The sequence below is a fragment of the Sminthopsis crassicaudata genome, chromosome 3, assembly GCF_048593235.1.
Source record: "Sminthopsis crassicaudata isolate SCR6 chromosome 3, ASM4859323v1, whole genome shotgun sequence".
NCBI classification, from domain to species: domain Eukaryota; kingdom Metazoa; phylum Chordata; class Mammalia; order Dasyuromorphia; family Dasyuridae; genus Sminthopsis; species Sminthopsis crassicaudata.
This window is the reverse complement of record NC_133619.1, coordinates 141,793,057-141,817,885: the sequence shown is the minus strand read 5'-3', so window position 1 is coordinate 141,817,885 and position 24,829 is coordinate 141,793,057.

Sequence of the window (24,829 nt, the reverse complement as noted above, 5' to 3'; positions counted from 1 at the left end):
TACCTTCTGTTTTAACACCAGTATTTTCTGCATATATCCCTTCTCTAATAAGTACATTGCTTATAATAAAAGACATTCACCAAAATGAACTGAAATAGTTTGAAGTTTTACTTTTTTTTTTTCCTACAGAAAGGAGAGAGGTATATTTCATCATCTATTCTCAGGATCCAAGGTTGTGGATCACAAATTTAATCTAAGATATAAGAATGATGCCATTCATAGCAATAATACTGTAATTTATGGATTTTATGGATACAATTAAATATTTGTCCTCACTAAGCTTCTAATATCTCTTATGCCCTTGGGTTTTTTCATGGTGTCTCAAATTTTTATGTAAACTCAGGGAAATATTGTTTTGTCATTTTTTTTTTCTTTTAGTATTCCATCTGAATCTCTATGTTCTGTTTCTATGGGACAAGGCTGAAGGAAAAAGAACAGGATTAGAGAGATTAAAAATTTAAGAACTAAGGATTGGAAGAGGCTTATCAACGTGAAGGAGTAGAAAAGGAAAAAAAAGGAAAAGGTAGTGGCAAGAAAAGAGAAATTGTACTGCACATGCATGAAAAGCAAGGGATCTGGAAAAAAGGAAAATAAATAATTTTCTAAATAAACAGTTATTTTGTAACATGTTACCTGAGATTAGGGTTTGCATCTAAATTGTTGCTTAAGATACAATAATGAGGTATTCCTGGCATAGAATATACATAATAGTAGCAGATAAGATGACATTTGTCTAGATTATACAAAATCTAATAAAAATGACCCTAAACTAAAAACAAAAAACAAACAACAAAAAACATAAAAGGGAAGGGAGAATATTACTTACACACACACACACACACACACACACACACACACACACATATATATGTATGTATATATATGTATGTATATATATATATGTATGTATATATATGTATGTATATATATATGTATGTATATATATGTATGTATATATATATATACATATATGTGTGTGTGTATATATATGTATATATATGTGTATATATATATATATATATATAATTTCAGTATCACTTGTAAATAGCTATTCATAGAAAAAGCATAATAATTGAGGAATGAAAAAGTAAGAGAAAGTAATGAATAGTAGAAACCATAATCTCAAATCTCAAACATTGATATACAAATACCCAAAGTTTAGGCAACAAGAAAGATGAACTATATATTCCTATGCAGGAGGCAGGTTTTATGATATAAGAGATACTTCATTAAATAAAATACATGACTAAATATATATATATATATATAGGAAAGCATATAACATATTTAAAATAAATAGAATATGTAAACATTTATATGGAGGTAACATTGATTTTTAAAGAAAGTATAAGCATTAAAAAATTCTAGAAATCTGAAGAGGGAAATGTGATGGAAAGCAATTGAGTTAAAATCAATTGGCTGAAAAAAAAAGTTATTTTTGTCACTATATAATATGATGAATCACCTCCTAAGCCCTAGTGGAAAATGGGACATAAAAAGAAAGAGAAACAGAAGTCTGTCAGAAAGGAATGGAATAGTAATGCTGCTGGATTTCAATTATCCAGACATCTGTTAAAGTTTATTTTTTTTTCTGCTATAACGGAGCTGATAATTTGTTTACTTACCTTAATGATCATTCTATCATTGTAAAGTATTCCACATGGCAAAGTACTATGCCAGATCTAATTTTCACTGATAGGTAATAACTAACTGGTTGATAAAATCAAAATTATGGAAACATTAGGAAGAAAGTATACCTTTTAAGATTTGTGATAGTATAGGAGAAAAAAGCCAAGCCTAATATGGCATGCACTTAAATTTCTTTAATGCAGATGTAAAAGTGTTTAGAAGAAAAATAGGACTTCAGGAACTAAAATTCTACAAAGAAATAGATTCAGAAGAATTAGGAAACTGTTAAGAATGAAATTCTTTATATAGTATGTAACTCTCCAGACATATTTCCCACAGCATAGCTACATGAAGCTTAAGACACTCTGTGCTTCCACATTAGCAAAACATTAGCTCTTGATTGCCCACTAATGTATCTAACTTCGATAGTGAGTCAGATGGCAAAATTATCTCAAAGCAGCAGACATTTATTGAAATTATGTATTAAAAAAGCTCCAAAATGGGCTTGATTTTTTTCGGCAATGAGGTGATTTCAAACAATTCCAATAGACTTAGAATGGAAAGTACCATCTGCACCCAGAGAGAGAACTGTGGAGTCTAAATGTGGATCACCTTTTTGTTGTTGTTTTTTACTTGTTTTTATTTTTTCCTTTCTCATGAATTTTTTTTCCTTTTGATCTGATTTTGATGAATATGGAAATATATTTAGAATAATTGAACATGTTTAATTTACATCAGATTGCTTGTTGTCTTGGGGAGGGGAGAGGGAGAAGAGAGGGTGAAAAAACTGGAATACAAGATTTTTCAAAGGTGAATGTTGAAAATTATCTTTGCATGTATTAGAAAAATAAAATACTATTTTTAAAAGTTGCTCCCTCTCCACTTTTCTATAAATCTGGGGCAAACCTACCTATAAATATATTTAGAATTATTAGAGAGCATGGACATGCATAGAGATCAGAAGTAGCAAAACATTCCTATTAGCAACATACCTGGCCAAGGAATGAAAGTATAAAGATACAAAAATCATATCTCCAAAGCTTTAGGAATTCCGTGCTGATAATGTCATTGCACTGCTCCCATTGAACAAAGTGGTGGCTGTTGAATATTAGATTTACCCCTATCATATCTAGTTTTAGGTTCAACCAACTCCTTGGTAGCTCTGTTCTCCAATATAATGTAATCTATTAGGCATTTGTAGGAATCATGTGGACTATCTTTTTTACCCAAAGAGCAAAAAACACATTTCTTAAAGTTGAAATTGCATGGTGACAACTCTCAAAGATAGTACAGCCCTATGCATTTATCTTCTTTATGGAGGACTGGATTCCAAGATTATGCTTTTTAAGGGAATAAAACTCCTAATTTCTCTACATAGAAAATTGGAATTGATGAAGCAGTGGTCTTGTATTTCTTTCTTGTAAAAAGTTCAAATACAGATAAAAGTGAAATAGTGTATGCAAAAGGTGTTGTAAAGATAAAGTGCTACATAAATGCTAGCAATTATTATTATATCATTGGCTCTATGCTTCAACTTCAAAATGATATGGCTAATAGAGGAATAATATAAAATACTTTTTACTTTAACAATAATAGGGGGAAAGGAGGATAAATGGATATACAGAACCAATATGAAAAGTATGATAATGCAATTGGATTTAAGTGACTTACCCAGGGTCACACAGCCAGAAAGTGTGAAGTGCCTGAAGCTAGATTTGAATTCAGGTCCTCCTCATTTCAGAGCTAGTGCTCCATTCACTATACCAACTAGCTGCCTCAAGTATTTCATTTTATTTCCTTTCTGCTATCTTTAGTAAGAAAATGCCCTTCAGATTGAAAAAAAAAAAATCAAAAGATGACTAACAATGCAATGAATAAGAATATGATAAAAGAGAAACGGGGGCAGTTAGGTGACACAGTGGATAGAGCATCATCACTGAAGTCAAGAGGAAGTGAATTCAAATCTGATCTCAGACACTTAATACTGCCTAGCTGTGTTACCCTAGGCAAGTCACTTAACCCCAATTTGAAAGATTAAAAATGATAGAGATGGTACTTCAGTGCCAGAGAAGAGTAAAAGAATCAAAATTCATAAAAGAGTAGTTATAATATTGAGCATAGGTGTGCAAAAAATATGGGTAAGAGGTGCTAATAGGGTTATTGCCCCTAGGTGTCATAGCACAGAAACATAACAATGAGATTGATTTAGATCCCTAGACAAATTTTAAAATAATAATTATGACTTTTTTCTATCATTCAGTCATTCAAGTCACTTTGTGACTCTATTTGACGATTTCTTGGCAAAAATAATGTAAATGGTTTACCATTTTTTTTCTCCAGATCATTTTATAGATGAGAAAACTGAGGCAAACAGGATTAAGTGACTTGCCCAGTCATACCATTAATAAAACGTATATGACTTGATTTGTGCTCAGGAGGATGAGTCCTCCTAACTCCAAGTCTTGTACTCTTTTTATTAAATCATCTAGCTGCCAACAAATATGGCTAATACATATTAGATTCTAGAAGGTAAAACAGTGATTATAATGAGCAAGCATAGCAACATCAAATCAAGTGATATAAGATTATTATTATTACCATTATTGATATTGTTAAGATTGAACCAATTGACCTGAGGAAAGCTGTGGCTATCACTTACCTAAAGGACAGAATTTAATCAAGTATTTTGCATACATATATGTACAAATATGCAATGCACACATATGAACACACACATATATACATAAATATTTATTTGCTCATGCACATGTCACATTGAAATATGAATTATTTAAGTCCAGGGACTGTTTTATTTTTGTTTTTTTTAATTCTCAGCACCTGGAACATATTAGTCATGAAATAAATGTTTGTTGATTGATTTTTTTTTATTTACTAACTACATATTTATAAAGATGTAACTTTAAATTTCTGTGATTGAATAGCTCCATATGTTGAATGCTCATCACCTTAAAATATTCAAGGAAAGAATTCATTGTTGTGAACAGCACCTTTATCATACTCCCTGATGAGAGAACCCAATTGTTCACTATGTTCTCATTTAAATTCTCCATTATAATGACAAATGGGAACTTGCAAGGTCTATATTCATTTATTTTGAAGTTTTATGCAATTTAATGTCTACAGAGGATGCTATTAAGTAGCAACAGACATACCAGGAAGGGTGTGATTAGGCCACATAATGTTTTCTTTTTGACTATTCACTAGTGTAGCTATCTAGATCATAGACTTTGGAGATAGAAGAGGAATAAATCGTTCCACTGATGCTGAGGTTTCTTCTATGTTTTATGTTTTGATTTTGCAGTGAAATTCCTTCTTTTTGGCTTTGTAAGGCATTGTAGCTTGTGGGGGTCTAGGGCAATGCTTTTTACTTTCTTTACTATTTTTTAACTGATATATGAGGAAAGTCATAGTTCCAATCACAGGCCTAATCAATTCTAATCCATTTGATGTTGTTGTTATTCAAATTTACCAGGTGATCTGGAAAATCTCCAAAAAAATTTAAAAAAATGTTTTAGTGACGCAAATATGAAATTTCTTTTCCATTTCTTATTAGCATAATTTATTCGATAAACATTTATTAGAGTCATACATATGCTAGATACTAAGATAGAAAGAATATTAATAGTGGTTATAGAAAAATCATAAACACAATCCCTAAAATATACAAGCCTTAGATTCTCAAGTAAAGTTATCAAAGTTGACATATTCTGTGGCTTTCCTCACTTTAAGCTTTCTTCACCAGCGTAGGTTAAGATTTCCAAGAATATGCTACTACTACACAGTTACCATTACAGTATAATTGGGAACTATTTTGCTTGTGTTGTTCTTATTTTTATTTAATATTTTATTTTTCCCCAATAACATTTAAAACATTTTTGACACTTGTTTTTAAACTTTGAATTCTAGATTCTCTCTCTTATTCTCATCCCTAGCTCCCATTAAGAAAGAATATTTGAAGTTGTACAAAACATTTATATAAAAGTCATGTTGTGAAAGAAAACATAGATCTCTATCTTAGGATAAAAAAAATCCCTCAAGAAGAATAAAGTAATAAATATAGAGAGAGAGAGAAAGAAGAGAGAGAGACAGAGAGAGAGAGAGAGAGAGAGAGAGAGAGAGAGAGAGAGAGAGAGAGAGAGAGAGAGAGAGAGAGAAAACATATAGGTAAATTTTCTGTGTTTAAAGTCTCTTTGGAGATTCATGTCTAGTGGCAGTATTGTTAGGTTAAAGTTAAAGGTTATAAATGATTTTATAGCCTTTTGGCCATAGTTCATATCTTTGAATCATTTGTCAATGGGAGCATGGCTCTTATTTTTTAAAATAAATTTCACTCAAGAATCCAGCCATTCTGGAGAGCAATCTGAAACTATGCCCCAAAAGTTATCAAACTGTGTATACCCTTTGACCCAGCAGTACTACTACTGTGCTTATATCCCAAAGAAATACTAAAGAGCAGAAAGAGACCTATATGTACCAAAATATTTGTGGCAGCTCTTTTTGTTGTAACTAGAAACTGGAAGATGAATGGATGTCCATCAGTTGGAGAATGGTTGGGTAAATTATGGTATATGAAGATTATGGAATATTATTGCTCTGTAAGAAATGACCAGCAGGAGGAATACAGAGAGGCTTGGAGAGACTTACATCAATTGATGCTGAGTGAAATGAGCAGAACCAGAAGATCACTGTACACTTCAACAACAACACTGTATGAGGATGTATTGTGATGGAAGTGGAAATCTTCAACATAAAGAAGAGCCAACTCACTTCCAGTTGATCAATGATGGACAGAGGTAGCTACACCCAGAGAAGAAACAATGGGAAGTGAATGTAAATTGTTAGCTCTAATATCTGTCTGCCCAGGTTACATGTACCTTCGGAATCTAATGCTTATTGTGCAACAAGAAAATGGTATTTACACACACGTATTGTATCTAGGTTATATTGTAACACATGTAAAATGTATGGGACTGCCTGTCATCGGGGGGAGGGAGTAGAGGGAGGGAGGGATAATTTGGAAAAATGAATACAAGGGATAATATTATAAAAAATATATAATAAAAAAATAAAAAAAAAATAAATTTCACTCAGTTTCCTTTTTGCTTAAGAAATGCAGAACAACTACATTCAAAATTCATCTTTATAATTATTAGTTCTGGGATGGAGTTAAGATGGTGAAGAATAGATGGGTCTTTGAGCTCTTTCTGGCTTTCTTCAAATGAACACCAGATAAAGCCTCTGAATAAGTTTTGGAGTGACAGAATCCACACTTTTTTAGAGTTTAACAAATTTCCAGCATAAGATATTTCGGAAGAACTTCAGGAAAGGTTTGAGTCAATTGGGCAACTGGGGGAGATGATTTACAGGCCAGCACAGGCAAAATGTAGGGCAGTGCCAGGAGACCCAAGGCAAAGAGGTCCCTATGGAGGGAAACTAAAGGGAGGCTCTTAACAAAAATATAGCAGCATTGGTACTCCATCCTAGTTCAGAATCCAATGGATCAGCACATTAGCTGTGAGAACTCCAACATAGCTACAAAAGGGAAATAGAGAGTTCCAAAACAACAGCATAACAATTGGAACTTGGCTATGCCCAACCAACACAAGAAGGAAGCGGGCAGCACTGGATCCAGGTCAGAGGGAAGCCATTGTCATCTATTGAGGAAGTTTTGGACAATCTCCCCTTTGCCCTAAGAGTACACCGCAATCTTTAGCAAAAAGCAGAAAGAATTCTGACCATAGATAGCATTTATGGAGACAGGAAAGAACAGACCTCAAACCTTGAGGACACTAAGAGGAAAACATCTTCAGATGAAGGCTCAAAGACTGATATTAGTTTAGTTTGCATCTCACAAGGTTCTCTTGAAATATTCAAAAAAAGTTCTTAAAAAAGAATTAGAAGAAAAATTAGGAAAGGAAATAAGACATCTGGAAAAGGAAACAGAAATTGCCTGAAGAAAATCACTTCTTAAAGAATAGTTTTAGTGAAATAGAAAAAAAAAAAAAAAAACTCCTTGAAAAACAGACTTTCTGTAATGGGAAAAAAAATCCAATGAACAAAACAACTCATTTAAAAGTTCCATTGGCCAAATGCAAAAGGGGATAAAAAAGTTTAACTAAAGAAAGTAACTCATTAAAAATAGAGTTGAACAAATGGAAGTAAATGACTCATTGAAACATCAAGAATCAAGCAAAGAAAACAAAAAATCTGAAAACAATAGAAAAAAATGTAAAATATTTCTTTGGAAAAATAAGTGACCTAAAAATAGAACCAGGAGAGACCTAAGAATTATTGAACTACCTGAAAATCACAATGAAAAAAAGAGTCTAGAGAATATCTTTCAAGGAATCATTAAGAAAAACTGCCCTGATGTAATAGTAACAGTGCCCTGATGTAACATGAAACAGTAACATAACCACTGAAAGAATCCCTTGATCATCTTCTGAATGAGATCACAAAATGAAAATTCCAAAGATTTATTTTAGCTAAATTTCAGAATTATCAGATAAAGGAGAAAATGCTGTAAGCAGACAGAAAGAAACAATTCAGATTTGAAGTGCCACAATCAGGATTAACTAGAAACTGGTAGTTTCTATTTTAAAGGACTGAAGGGCCTGGAATATAATATTCCTGAAGGCAAAGGAACTTGGAATGTGGCCAAGAATCAACTATCCAGCAAATGTAAGTATTAATTTTCAGGGAAATAGATGGATATTCAGAGAAATAGGGGATTTTCATTTATTTTCGATGAAAAGAGCAGAGTTGAACTGAAAATTTGATTGGCAAGTAAAAACACAAGAGAAGCATAAAAAGGTTATGAGGGAAGGAAAAAAATATGTTTTAAAGGTTAAAATGTTTACATTCCTATATGGGAAGATGACATATTTCACTCTTGAGAAATGTATATTTTTAAGGATGTGTAAGTACTTTACTGTGATGATATAAAAATGAAGCTATGTGTGGAAAAGAGATTATACTGGAAAAAGAGGGAAAGAGAGGTAAATGGGTACAAATTACATTACATGAAAGGACAAAAGAAATCTATTACAGTTGAGGTAAAGAAGGAAGGCAACGAACAGTGTGAACCTTTATCTTATCAGAGATGGCTCAAAGAGAAAATATCAGTATTATTTATTTTAATATAGAAACTTATCTCATCCTGTAGGGAAGAAGGGAGAACAGAACTAGAAGGATAAAGTGATAAGAAAGGGGGAAGGGCTATAAAAGTGGAAGGCAGATTGAAGAAGATGTTGGTCAGAGACAAAACAATAATGAAGAGGGAGAGGGGGAGTGGGGGAGAGAAAAATATCACACGGGGAAAACAAGATGGTAGGAAACACATTTAAAGCAGTGATATATATATAGAAAAGGTAAAAGACTTTAACAGAATGTATTATTCTTGAGCTGAAATAAAACAAACAAACAAACAGGAGTAGCCATCCTGATCTCAGGTAATGTAAACAAATAATTAAAAGAAATAAGGAAAGAAATTACATTTTGCTAAAGGGTACCATAGATAATGAATTAATATCAATACTAAATTTATATGCACCAAGTGGTATAACAGCCTAGTTCCTAGAAAAGTTAGGAGCTACAAGAAGAAATAGATAGCAAAACTATACTTATGAGGGACCTCAATCTTTCTCTAGCAGAACTAGATAAATTGAACCACAATAAATTTAACAAAGAAGTTAAGAAGGTAATAGAATTTTAGAAATGTTAGGTATGATATATCTTTGGATAAAATTGAATGAAGACAGTAAGGAGACATATATATATATATATATATATATATATATATATATATGTTTTTGTTTTTTTTTTTTCCCCCAGTGGTGCATGGAGCCTATACAAAAATTAACCTTGTATTAGAGCATAAAAACCTCAAAATCAAAATGCAGGAATGCAGATATAGTAAATGAATTATTTTTTAGATAATGATGCAATTAAAATTACATGTAATAAAGGGCCAGGGAAAATAGAGCAAAAATTAATTGGAAATTAAATAATCTAATCCTAAAGAATGAATAGGTGAAACAAGAAGTCATAGACACAATCAACAACTTCATCTAAGAGAATGATAATAATGATATATGTATGGCATGTGGCCAAAGCTGTTCTTAAGGGAAGTTTTATATCTCTAGATGCTTATTTGTGTAAAATAGAAAAAAAAAAAAAAAAAAGATGATTAATGAATTTGGCATGCAACTAAAAAGTTAGAAAAAGAACAAATTAAACCCCCCCAATTAAATAACAAATTTGAAATTCTGAAAATAAAATGGGAGATTAATAAAATTGAAGAAAACTCTTGAACTGATATACAAAACTAAAAGTGCTTTTATGAAAAAACAAACAAAATGGATAAGTTTTTAGTTAATTTGATTGGAAAATGGAAAGAAAAATTAAAATTGTTAGTATCAAAAATGAAAAGGATGAACTTTCTACCAGTGAAGAGGAAATTAGAGCAATAATTAGGAATTATTTTGCCCAACTGTATGCTAATAAATCTGATAATTTAAATGAAATAGATGAATACTTACACAAGTAAGTGTCCAGATTCACAGGGAAGGGAATAACTTACTTAAATTGTCCCATTTTAGAAAAAGAAATTGAATAAGCTATTAATCAAATTCCTAAGAAAAAATTTCCAGAGCCAGATCAATTTACATGTGAATTTTACCAAACATTTAAGAGATGATTAATTCCAATACTATGCAAACAATTTGGGAAAATATGGAAAGAAGGAATTCTACCAAATTCGTTTTGTGAGCCAGATAATGGTGCTGATAGCTAAACCAGGTAGGGTCGAAACAGAGGCAGAAAATTATTGGTCAATTTCCCTAATGAATATTGATCCCAAAATCTTAAATAAAATACTAGCAAATAGATTACAGAAAGTCATTCCCAGGTAGGATTTTTAACAGGAATGCAGAGCTGATTCAATATTAGAAAAACTATTAGCACATTGACTATATTAGTTAACCAAACTATTGGAAATCATATTATTAGCTCAATAGATATAGGGGAAAAAAAAAAAAAAAAGTCTTTGACAAAATCCAACACACATTCTGCTAGGGAACCTAGCAACAAGAATGCTAGGGAACAGAATAACAAGAGTTTGCATTAATCTTGTGACCATGTACCTTGCATACAATGCCCCATTTGCATAAGCAACAAGTGTGTGCAAAAACACATCATGTGCTACCTGACCTTTGTGGTCTTTAGCTGGTTGGATCTCGATCAGCTCACTCTTGGGAATGGATGTTGAGGCCTAGGGTGTGAGTTCTGCCTCACTGGCTAAAGGTCTGGGGTACATGCCCTGAAGAAGACAGGTGTGGAGGGAGCACACACCAAATCAAGATCGCCTCCACCTGGGGACTCCTGGATGCGCAAGCTAAACACATACTTATTGTTGGGGCACGTTGGCAAGGGAGTTGATAGGGTTGTAAGTACAGGACAGCAGAGGGAGAGAGAGGAAGCAGAAGAAGGGACAAGATGATGTAACCAAACAATAAAGCTTCTCTGAAATGCATTAGTGGTGTCAGACTACTCTGTCATATCCAGAGACCAGCCGAAGGTCATAGAGACAATAATAATTTTGAGTAAATGCTCAGACTACAGCTGGTGTCATCAGGTCTGCATTAGCTGAGGACCCCAACAACATTCCTAGTAAATATTCTAGAAAATATAGGAATAAATGGAGTTTTCCTAAAAACGATCAGTAGCATCTATTTTAAACCATCAGCAAGCAGCATTTATAATGGGAAGAACTAGAATCACACCCAGCAAGATCAAGGTTGAAACTAAGTTGCTCACTAACACCACTACTATTCATTATTGTATTAGAACTTTAGCAATAAGAGAAGAAAAAAGAAATTAAAGGAATTAGAGTAGGTCATGAGGAAACCAAATTATCACCATTATTATGTGATATGATGGTATATTTAGAGAATCCTAGAAAATCAACTAAAAAATTCTATCAGAAACATGTAAACAGAGAAACCTTATTAAGTTCCTTGTGATATCACTTTGCCGATTACCTCCTTAGGCATCTCCATAGTCTTATATTTGAAAATAAAATTTTCTATTCAGTTCTGGTCTTTTCATCATGAATGCTTGGAAATTCTCTATTTCATTGAATTTTCACTTTTGCCTGAAGGATCAAACTTAGTTTTTTCTAGATATGTCATTCTGTGTTTTAATTTTAGCTCCATTGTTCTCCACAATATCATATTCCAATGCTTCAAGTGCTCTAATGAAGAAACTGGTAAACCTTGTGTTATCCTTACCGTGGCTCTATTACACTTGAATTGTTTCTTTCTAAATGCTTGAGATATTTTCTCCTTGACCTGTGAGTTGCAGAATTTGGCTGCAATAATCCTGGGAGTTTTTATTTGGGGATTTCTCTTAGACATCAGTGAATTTGTTTAATTTCTATTTTATCCTATGGTTCTTGGCCATCAGGACAGTGTTCCTTGATAATTTCTTGAAAAATGATTTCCAGATTTTTTTTTGATCAACACTTTCATGTAGAATAATAATTTTAAGTTATCTCTGGTGCATATATTTTCCAAGTCAGTTGTTTTGCCAGTGAGAATTTTCAAATCCCCCTCCCCAATTTTTCATTTTTATAGTTTTGCTTTATTGTATCTTAATTTCCCATGGAGTCATTAGCTCCCATGTGCATAATTAAAATTATTCATGAACTATTTTTCTCAATGAGCTTTTGTACCTCCTTTCCCATTTGGACAATTTTCCTTTTTAAAGCATTAGCCTTTTGAATTTCTTTTTGTCCTTTCTCAATTTTCTTCCTCAGTTTTCTTCTATCTCTCTTACTTGATTTGTAAAATCTCTTCTGTAATCTTTCATAACCTGATATCAATTCTTATTTTTCCTGGAGACTTTGCATATATAATCTTTGACTAAAATTATCTTCTGAATGTGAGTTTTGATCTTCCTTGTCACCATAGTAACTTTCTGTTTTCTGTTTTCTGCACATTTTCTTAGCCCATTACTCAGCTTTTAACTCTGTGTTAAACTATGGCTCTGGGGCATCGAGGTGGCACAATGGATTGAAGTCAGGAGGACCTGAGTTCAAATCTGGTCTCAGACAGTTAACACTTCCTAGCTGTGTGACCCTAGGCAAGTCACTTAACCCCAATTGCCTCAGGGGGAAAAAATAAAGTATAGCTCTGTTTCCAGGGTGAAGGGTCCCAAGCTTCAGGGGTTTTGTGCAGCTATTTTCACGGAGCCTTCTAGGAACCTGACCACAAGCACTCTTTTCTGCCTGGTTGCTGTTAGGAGTGTTCCTATCCTACTGCAGCTACAAGAGCTAGTGTTAATGCAACAGAGTCCTTCCTCAAGGCTAATAAAGAGTGATCCTGTGAGCTGAGACCTCTGGAAGCTGCCACTGCCACCATTTCCCACACCAATTCCTGGTTTTCTGGTTTCACAAAGCCTTCTCACTTTACTGACAAATTTTTCCTATCAATATTTTAAATCTTTTTTAGTGTCTCTGGACTGAGAGGTCTAGAAATCACCAGTGCTGCTGTTTAATCAAAGGTCTCTATGACAATTCCTGTTTTACTGGCACTAGACTGGGACTAGGGCTACACTGGCAGAGTTTGCACCAGAACTACATGTTGGACTCCCTCCTGTTGCTACAGACCAGTATTGCTGATGATTCAGAGGTCCCTAGATTAGTACCTGCTTTGCTGACACTGGGACTAAGGACCTGGGCCAAGTCCAGCCTTTACTAACTCAGTATGCACGAGGACTGTCTTGTGGTCTCCCACCCTGGTGCCCAGACCTTTGCTGATGACCTTCTAAGTTTTCTTTGGTTGGAATATGTTCTTCTCTATATTTTTTGTGTCTTCAAAATGCTATAAAATTTGGTTAGAGTCATTATTTAAAGCAACTTGGAGTGTTTTCATTGAGAAGTGTTTGAGTTCTTGCCTTTAGTCTAACTTCTTGGCTCTGTCTTCAAACTATTTTGCAAGTAAATATGTTTCCCCTTGTCACTCTAACAATTTTTAAAATATCTTAAAATTTACAAACAAGCCTGAATCACATTTTTTGTTATTCAATTTCTGTAGTGGAGAAAGGAAACATATTCAGCATAAGCTAGCAGGAAAGCATATGAGAGAGAAAAATTCATGTGATTAGGGCAATTCTCTCAGGGCCATAGTTTTTCAGATTATTGAACATACAATAGTATGTTCAAATACTTATCCTTTTTGAAATAAACATAACATCATTTTTATTTCCATAGGAAATTAATTCATTTTAATATGATGTAATCACCACACTTTTTTCTTTTAAAACCTAACTTTTACATAAAATGCCTAGACTTTAAGTCTGTAGGAATCTCTTTCATTGTTTACTGGCTACTAATGTTTGACATAGAGCATGAGAACATTATGGATGTTCTACACTAAATTAAACTATTTCTCAGCTTACTGTTTAAATATTGGACCTTAGTAATCTTTACCTAATTAAATCCTCTTCACTTTACTCAAATATACTATTTACAACTCGTTTAGTTTACAAGTACCTAAATGGACATTTAGACTGTCATGTTTTAATATTAATATTAATTAATAGTCCACTTTAAGCTATAGAACATCAAAGTTCATCATGCTGCCTATCAATGTGCTAAATTATTCAGACCAGACAATAATTCCACTTGCCTAGATGTTGCATCGTCCAGTTACAATGAAAGTAAGAAACAAAGCTCAGATTGACTTTTTGAACCAGAAAAAAAAAAAAAAAAAAGTGCTAATCAGCTGATCAGACTACCTAGCAATTGGAAAGGCCCTGTTGCTTTTTTTTTTTTTTTTCAAACCAAAGATAGCAGTAAAGAGCAACATAATTTATGAAAATTTTCAATGTACTCCAATTCTTGAAGGTCTTGGTCAAATAAATCAGATTTCAAAACTTTTTTAAGTCACTTAGCTAATTTGTTTTTTCTTCTGACCGATTCTAAATAACAAAGGGACAACAAACAACTTTATGGAGAGGGTGATAATTCTGACAAATTTTGAAAGGAGTTGATGATTCTAAGAGGTTGAGGTGAGGACAAACAATATTCTAGTAATGGGGGGTGGGGATGAGGAAATATATGCAAGTCCCAGAGGAGAAAATAGAATGCTTTATATAGGGAACAACAAGTTGTCCAGTACAACAAGGAATACTGTGAAATATGTCTGAAAAGTACTTTTGGAGTAAGACCATGAAGGTTTTTAAATATCTAAGAGATGAGTTAGTATTTCATCCTACAGATGATAGAAAGATAATTTGTCTTCCTGAAGAATAGAATGACATGGTTGGATTTGTGCTTTTAAATTATCAGTTTGATGATTGTTTGGAAGATGAAGCAGAAAAAACTGGAGACTGAAAGAGCAATTTGTAGTTTATTTCAATAATCTAGAATGAAAGCGATGAAAGCCAGCAGTCTCCAAGTTCCAAATATCATCTTTTCATTAACATGCTTAAAACCCAGCTATGTCAAATTATTGTTACAATAGTATGTTCAAATACTTATCATTTTTATTTCCATAGGAAATTAATTCATTTTAATATGATGTAATCACCACATTTTTTTTTCTTTTAAAACCTGACATTTATATAAAATGTCTAGACTTTAAGTCTGTAGGAATCTCTTTCTTTGTTTACTGGCTACTAATGTTTGACATAGAGCATGAGAACTTTTGCAATACTGTGCACATTAGACCAGCATGTTTTGAAAATCAAAAGTGAGCAGGGATTGTGCCCAGCACATGAAAAGGCTATGTGTCTGCATAGGTTCACTAATAAAACATATCTAAAAATATTATACATCCCATTCTTATTCACGGACATTGATAAGAGTAGTAATGGTTATAGGTCATTTGAAATGACCATTTGCTATTCACCAAGAAAAAGATGGGCTTAAACCTATGAGAGTTTGAAAGAATTGCCATGGTGAGAAATCTTGTGAAGTAAAATACAAAGATAATATTCATGAAATTCTTTTTTATATTCAAATAGAAAATGTCTCACCATCACTATGATTTCTTTCAAATAATTATAAAAAAGAATACTAATTCTTTCTAGGGATATATGAAAAGGCTTTTGAGGCAACAACAAAGCTATGGCACCCCCATTGTCCCAGGGAAGACAGACAAGCTGTGACCTATACTCATGGGGAAAAAAGATTTTAAAAAAAGATAGCAGATTTCCTATCCTCAGTCATCTAACCCAATTTAAATCCTCTTTATAAATATGCAGTGTAAGCCTGGGGTGGTTCCTTATGAATGACAAATGGGATAAGGCAGGCACAGGAGAAGGTATTCTTGCCATCACTCAGCTAGACATATTCAGGGCATCCTTATTTGATTTTTTTAGGAACTTTCACCAAAAAGAAGGTCTAATTCTTGGAATCCTTTCCTTTAATTTCCCTTGTAATCATGCATGCTATTTTTATCAGGGACAATAATCATAGTTGCCTCATTTATGTTCATTGAAAATAGAAAAGATGTTTTCAGAATCTGTATCAAAAATTAGGTAAAAACTTCCCTACCTTTTATCTCCTTTACTTCTAACAGGAAAACATTAGAGCCGACCCACAACCTTTTTTTATCCTGGACAACTCTGGCCCATTTACCCTTATAATGGAGTGAACCAGATTGGCTATTCTTTTTATTGCCCAATAGACAATTCACTTTCTTTTATGTTCCTATGTGTGTCTCTTAAAACATAGTTTATATAGATAACTCTTAATTGAAAATTCATTGCAGTCTATTTACCAACTGTGTATCTCTAATACTGTTTGGCTTACCTACAAATATATTTTCTGAAATATTTTCTTCCATCTTTTTCATCTCTAGTATTACAGAAAGACTATTTTTCACTATTCAATTAAAAAAAAAAACATTTATGAAGTGCCTACTATGTAGCAGTACTCTGTTCAGTATTGGGAATAACAGAAGAGAAAAAAAGATAGTCTTTGTTTATAGATGGTCTTGAGGAGTTTACAATCTAATGCTATACTTGTAAAAGAAGGTTGGTATTGTTTAAAGCAGTGTGAAATTTTTCCAGGGGCCACTCAATCCAATCTTTGCTTACCATTAAAAAATAGAAAATCAATTGGTGGAGTCAACCAACTTTTTTTGTGTAGCCAATATATGTCAAGTACTGTATGAGCCTATTCTCTGTATGAAAATAGAAAGCAACAAATGCAGTTTTTCAATATATCCCCTCCAACATTCTGCATCACATTTCCCTGTAATTCTAGCCAATCTGACATGTGTGTAGTGGCATCTCAGAGTTGTCTTAATTTGCATTTCTCAAAAAAGAGTTAATGTTGACTTACACTGAAGTAGCATCTCTATGGTAAGAGAAATAGTTGGAAGAGTGCATTTGTATCAAAATCATTTCTGTTTATTTTTATTGTATCAATTCAATGGGTGAGCCAAATTAACTGTATACCATAGTTTGGATAATTAGCATTTGTCATTCACCTTAATTTTCTCGTTTAGATATTTAGGTCAAATTCTTTTAATTGCTTATGGATCCTATTTATATAGCTACTGTTCTTACTGTAAAATCTTACCAAATGACTGCTTTGAATTTATCTTATCTACTAGAAGACTATTAAAGAAAATGCTCTGATGGGCGCTCATGAACTATAATGTTAGAAGTATTATGAAAATTTACGATGGCATTTTGGTGAATAATTCGACAGTGACATTGGGGTGATTATAATTATTTTTAATAGTTTTTATTGACCAGATATTTTCATGGGGAATTTTACAACATTGACAATTGCCAAACCATTTTTTCCAATTTTCCCCTCCCCCCCAGGTGGCAGGTCGACTAATACATGTTAAATATGTTAGAGTATAAATTAAATATAATATATGTATACATGACCAAACAGTTGTTTTGCTGAACAAAAAGAATCAGACTTTGAAATAGTGTACATTTAGCCTGTGAAGGAAATCCAAAATGCAGGTGGACAAAATTAGAAGGATTGGAAATTCTATGTAGTGGTTCATAGTCATCTCCCAGAGTTCTTTCGCTGGGTATAGCTTGGTTCAGTTCATTACTGCTCTATTGAAACTAATTTGGTTCATCTCATTGTTGGAGAGGGCCATGTCCATCGAATTGATCATCATACAGTATTGTTGTTGAAGTATATAATGATCTCCTGGTCCTGCTAATTTCACTCAGCATCAGTTCATGTAAGTCTCTCCAGGCCTCTCTGAAATAATGCTGTTGGTCATTTCTTACGGAACAATAATATTCCATAATATTCATACACCACAATTTATTCAGCCAATCTCCAATTGATGGGCATCCATGTAGTTTCTAGTTTCTGGCCACCACAAAGAGAGCTGCCACAAACATTCTTGCACATACAAGTCCTTTTCCATTCTTCAAGATCTCTTTGGGATATAAACCCAGTAGCAACGCTGCTGGATCAAAGGGTATGCACAGTTTGATAACTTTTTGAGCATAGTTCTAAATTGCTCTCCAGAACGGCTGTATGTATTCACAGTTCCACCAATAATGTATCAGTGTCCCTGTTTTCCCACATCCCCTCCAACATTTTGTATCACCTTTCCCTGTAATTCTAGCCAATCTGATATGTGTGTAGTGGCATCTCAGAGTTGTCTTAATTTGCATTTCTCTGATTATTAATGATTTGGAGCATCTTTTCATATGACTAGAAATAGTTTCAATTTCTTTATCCAAGAATCGTCTGTTCATATTCTTTGACCATTTATCAATTGGAGATTGGCTTGATTTCTTATATATTAGAGTCAATTCTCTATATATTTTGGAAATGAGGCCTTTGGTGATTATAATTATTGTTAATTCTCATAACCCAGTGTAGGAGAGGGAAAAAATTAAATCAGATATAAATCACATGTAGCCTCTATTGTTCCAAAAATCCCATGTGATTATATGCTCTGGACTTGAATAGGAATAATGAAATATTGTCTCTTGCTAAGCCTCAAAGGCTCTTGTGGGCAGCGTTTATATATGGTCTTCAGACCAAGGATTGACTTGTCATCTGTCACATTGCTAGATATGGAAGAGGGTCAGAGATTTTGGACTAGTAATAAAGGAAGGATTCTTTAAAAATATTCAGAAGATTCTACTCAAGATGAGCAATGTGTAATTAGAAATATTCTGGATCAATAATTTTGCTTAAAAGGTTTTGAAGTCAATTCTAAACTACAAGTTGCTGCAGTTTAAATCTTAAGTAATGCTAAAGGGAAACAAGATATAGCTTTTTCAGTAAGGTATCAGAGAATCTTTTGTTTATTACAGAAATATTTATCTACTGAATACCTTTGGCATCAGGTAGTAGTCACTATCTCCCCTGATCTCTAGGCCTATGAGTTTGAATTGTAGAGTGAAGAGAACTGCTTGTTGTGGTAGAAATAAGGATGGTTACATAGATATAATACTATATGCTCACAAGAGTATATAGATATAAATATACGTATACTTGATTCTTTTCAATGAACATTAAATTAGGTCATTTTATTTAATTTTATTATGTAATATTCTTTTGACATGACTACCATTAGAAAGCCTGTGAAGTAGGGAAAAAAATGTTTCAATGGCACTGAATCTAATGGCATTTTATTCACCTAACTTAACTTTTACTTTCCTGAATCCTGGTTAATTCAAGCTCTACCCAATTCATATTAAATCTTCTGTATATAAGGCTAATAGTTTCAAAGCTATCAGCCTAAACTAAAGCTAATTTAACTGAGCTAGAGGACCACTCACTAATAACATGTACTTTTCCACTATGACCTTATGCATAATACATGTGTCTATATAAGCCATTAATAATTTTATAGTAGAGGTTGTAAACAGTTTGTAGTAGTTGTAGATAAGATACTGAAATAACATTTGGGTCAGTGGGCCTTTTCTGCTAATTTAAAACTTTGTCACCATTCAATCTACCTTTGGGCTAGAAGGATAGTTATACCTACTGACTGCAGATATCAGAAACATTTTCACTTCTGCAACTCTAAATTACAGCTTTTATGAAATACTACAAGTACTATAATCTATAACTTTCAGTTTTCTGTGTCAATGTAATTCTTGCCTAACCTCACCATTTATTACTCCCATTATCAATAAAAGAAAAAAAGAAAGAAGGGTGGCATTATAGAATGCATTAGATACATCTCAAGAAAATTAAACCCATGTTGCTCTTGAATTTATCATGCATTCTCTTGTTCCTAGTTTTCCCAGGAAATGACTATTCTTCCTCAATAATGAATTTGTTTCTAAGACCTGTGTTGTCTTTCAGTTCAAAGATGAAGACAGAAAAGTAGTACATTGTTCTAATGAAGATAAGAGGTAAATAGAACTGTTATTGGAACCCTAGATTGTCTATACTGAACTGTTCCCATTCTTTTATCACTTATTCAACCCCATTTTTCTCTAAAACAAGACTGGGATTGCATTGAAGACAGAGTTGAAATTGCGGTAACTCCTGTTTCCCAGTACAAGACAAAGACATTACTTAAGCCTTTAAAAGAATTCAGAACTTGAAATCATCTACACAAACTAAATCAAAATGTCATTGAAACCTGAGGGGGAAAAAAAAGACCATTGTTGTGTTCAGTCGTATCAATTCCTTTTTTGATTGCTTTTTTGTTCTAATTCATTAGATGATGATTAGGTTCAACTATCCCTATTGCCTAGGCTAAAGTCACACCAATTGGCTAGAATCAGATTTTAATTAATATTATTTTTGTCACATCAAAAGGTACAGTCATTTTGTTTTGTCCAAAGATGATTGATTTACAACCATCTTCTCCAATTGAATTTCAGACTAATTTTGAGACTAAGGTGAATATAACCTCTTAGGAAAAGGAAATTTATTTGTGCAAGAAGTTTCCCAGGATTAAAAATTTTTCCCACATGTAAAAAAAAAAAAAAAAAAACTTTAATTTTTATGTACATATCTAAGGATATAGACAAAATTATAGTTTTGTAAAAGTGTGTTCAGTTGTGCTATGCTAAGGCACAATATTAGTGCATATATTCATATAGATACCTATATGTTTTAAATAGTATTATTTTGGTTGTTTCAAAAACCGGTAAAAGGATTTTCCTAATAGCATAATCAGTTGTAGAGATAAGAATCTTGTTATAAGAAAGCTATTACTAAGCTAATCTTAAACATAATCATTGTCCATGCCTTTAAAATCATCACTAGGCATTAAAAGATTTAACAATCACCTGATTTTATGAATAAAATGCTTTTAAAAAAGTCAACCAACAACAAAGAGAATGGAATTATATTCTTTGCCCTTTTCAATCAAAAGAGGAACTGTGAAGATGCAATGTACTTTAAGAAATCATTTTTTGAAAGTATAATTTGATTCACTTTAATTTTCATTAGAATGTTCTTAATGCATGTATTCTCATCAACATTTTAGAGATGAGAAAGAAGGCATAAATGTCAGCAGGTATTATTAATATATACTATATTTAAGAGACATCTTTCCTAGTAAATCTAAATGTTTAAATACTACAGTAGGTCCAATCATTGTAAGCACCCCACTATCTTAGGAAAACGTAGGTGATAGGACATAAAAGGCTTAAAGAATTTTGGATAAATATCAAACTGACTTAGGGATCTCATAATTTTGGGAGTTTCCTTTTACTGTGCAAAACATAAACCATTCATACCTTCCTACATGTAACTTAACGATCAGAAGTGAAGCCAAAAAATGGGAATAAGGATAATCACACAGCATTTGATGAAGTCTATCTCTTCAGTTCTATCAATATGAAGGGATCTATGGATAGGATGACAAAGATGCATATAGAATAATAGCTAGAAAATTCATCTTACACAATCATTACTTTGAGAATATAGTTCATCCTACTGACATGCATCAAGCCATCACTGGCTCAACTGAAATTTTGATTCTTCTCAAATTGTGCTATTCCTTAGTATATGAAGCACCTACATGGAAACCATATTTATCCAAATAATCTGGAATTAATTAAAAAAGACTTAGTATTATCTGATGAGAACTGCCATTGAATAAAATGTACAGTCAAATGTACAAATGTACAGAGGCAACAAAACCAGAGTTTTAACCACTACAACACTTCCTCTGTAGGGAGATGTGGGTTGTTACAAATATCAATCAGAAAGGACAGCATGGAATTTCTTAGTCAACTTACCCATATCTAAAAAGGAGATGAAAGGAAGAATATATGCTTTTATAGTAGTATTGGTTAAGAAATAGAACATATAGAGGTATATTAATCAATTATATTATATTTCTCAAAGTCCAATAATAAATTTTGTTTAATTGTTAATGTACAGTCTTTTTAGAGAGGTTAAAACTGTGTACTAGTAAACTGAAATCTAAGTCCCTAGGCAAAAACAAAAGACCAAGTTCTTTGGTTTGTTCCTAAGAGTTTTCATTGGGTATTACAGATGAATCCCTCCTTTCTTTATGAAAAAAAAAAAAAAAAAATTGACTCTGGGCTTCAAAGTGTTGCACTAGCCTCATTCTTAGTACTGAAGGACAATTTAATGAAATATGCTGTACCTAGAATTACTGTTAGAACATTTTAATGTATTGGAATAACTTGAATACCCTTTTTATTTCACTAATGGGATTTTATACATCTGAGTTCACTCCACTTGATTTATACAAATGATGTTTTTTTTTTTCCTTCCCTCTTAACTGAAATAGTTCATATTTTTTTTGAGTAACTCATCCAAGTACATTTGCTTTTAAGTTATTTTAAATGACTTTACATAAGAAAATCCAGATTATTTATGACATCAGCAACAATAATATGGACTTTATAGAATATAAAAACTATGCTCTTCTTTTTTATTGGAAAAAAAGAGAACTTGTTGTCTGCAATGATGATCATTTAAAAATGAATATTTATACAAGGAAACCTTGAGTACTCTCCAAAAAAACCTAAAATGGAATTTCTTATGTTATATTAATAGGTAAACTAATCTGAAATATAAAGAGATTATTCTTTTGTGTTTTTTTTCTGTTATTTTCAGTGAATAGTACACGTAGGAAATAGCCATGGATAGATTAAATGTCCAAAAACAGGCTGACCCCTGAGGTTATCAATAAAATATGTTGTCATCATCATGTTTACTGGTTACCTTTTTTTCCCCAGGTGTCTGTCATTAAGTTAGTTAATAAGTGTTCTATTTCATGGTTACTATGTGCCAGACAGTATGTCAAATGATGAGGATATATAGAAAAGTAAAAATAATCACTGTCCTTATATCTAATGGGGGAGGGAATGAACATGAAAAACAAAACAAAACTGTGTATATACCAGATACATATAAAGAATAAAAAAAGGCAATCTCAAAGATACTGAGAAAAATTCACTTGCTAGAGGCAGAGTTTCAACTATGTCTTAAAGAAATACAAGGAAACTAGTAAGCATAGGTAAGGATGGAGATCATTCAGGAATGGATAACAGTAGAAAGACTCATAGGTGGGAAGAGTATCATTTTGTGTAAGGAGCAGTAAGCAAACCAGTATGTATTGACCATACAATAAATGAAATGGGTTAAAGTAAAAGAAAACTGAAAATATAAGAAGAAACAAGGTTATGATAAATGCTAAACACTAGAAGACATTATATTTGATCCTGGAGGTAACAGAGATTCAGTAGTCTTTATTGATTGAGGATATCATGGTCTGGTATAGTTGGAATGGGTAGAGATGGAAAACTGGGAGATTAGAAGCCTACCAAAATTATTCAAACAAGAGTTAAATAAGACCTGAACTAGAGTGGTGGATTGTGTGTGGAAAAAGAAGGGGGCACATATGAAAAGTATTGAGAATTTATTAGCACAATTTGGCAACTAATTGGAGATAAAGGGTTATAAACAAGAAGTCAAGAATCAAGATTTTGAATATACCTGAAGAAAGAGTGAAGGAAGGTCTTTAACAATAATATGAACATTCAAAAGAAGGGATAAATAGAGGTAAGTAAGTTATACTTGGGACATATTGTGTTTGAAGTATCTATTGGATATCAATACAAGATATCCAAAAGGCAATTTGGTGATACTCAGGAGAGACATTATAGATGGATATACAGATATATAAATCATCATCTTAAAGTGAAGACATATTTAATAACAAGAATACCCAGTGAAATAATATAGAAAGAAAAGAGATTCTAAGACAGAAATATGGGGGACAGTCAATATTAGTGAGAATATCATGACTTAAGATAAAACATGGGAATCTCAGGAGGAATAATAATTACATAGATATGAGGAAAATCAAGAGAAACCAGTGTCTTGAAATAGGTCACAGATTAGAGGTGGGGGACTTTTTATTTCTTATCATCATTATTACTTTTATTACTTTATGGAGGGAGAAGTTTATGTTAGAAAACCTATCACAAAATCAATGATCATGTTACTTCAGAGTGTATGTGCATATTGTCATATATGTTATTCGCTATTGTTGACCAATAATGTTCAAGCTTTTTTCTGGAATGATAATTCAAAAATAAAACTAAAAACAGAAAACCCCAAAAAGTATATGTGAAAAATATATTGTCTCTATGTTAATAAACTTATAATATTTTAATTATTTTGCTCCTCAAGGTAGACCATATAGAACAGTTATTTACCAAATTTCTCCTTTGAAATCAATGCTGATTTGTAATATACACTGAATAAAAAGTATATTGTGATAGTAATATATTCTCCTTTTCATGAAGTTCATATAGTTGGTGAGATTGTGTCTTTGATATTATATTTATAAATTGAGATTAGTGTTGAGATTGTCTAATAATTGTTTCCTGATTAATTTTTTTATTAATTTTATAATTATAACATATTTGACAGTACATATGAATAGGTAATTTTTTACATTATCTTTGTACTCTCTTCTGTTCCGAATTTTCCCCTCCTTCCCTCCTCTCCCTCCCCTAGATGGCAGGCTTTCCTATACATATTAAATATGTTATAGTATATCCTAGATACAATATATATATGTGCAGAACCAAATTTTATTATTGTTGTTGTTGTTACAAAGGAAGAATTGGATTCGGAAAATAAAAATAACCTGGGAAGAAAAACAAAAAAATGGAAACAGTTTATACTCATTTCCCAGTGTTCCTTCTCTGGGTGTAGCTG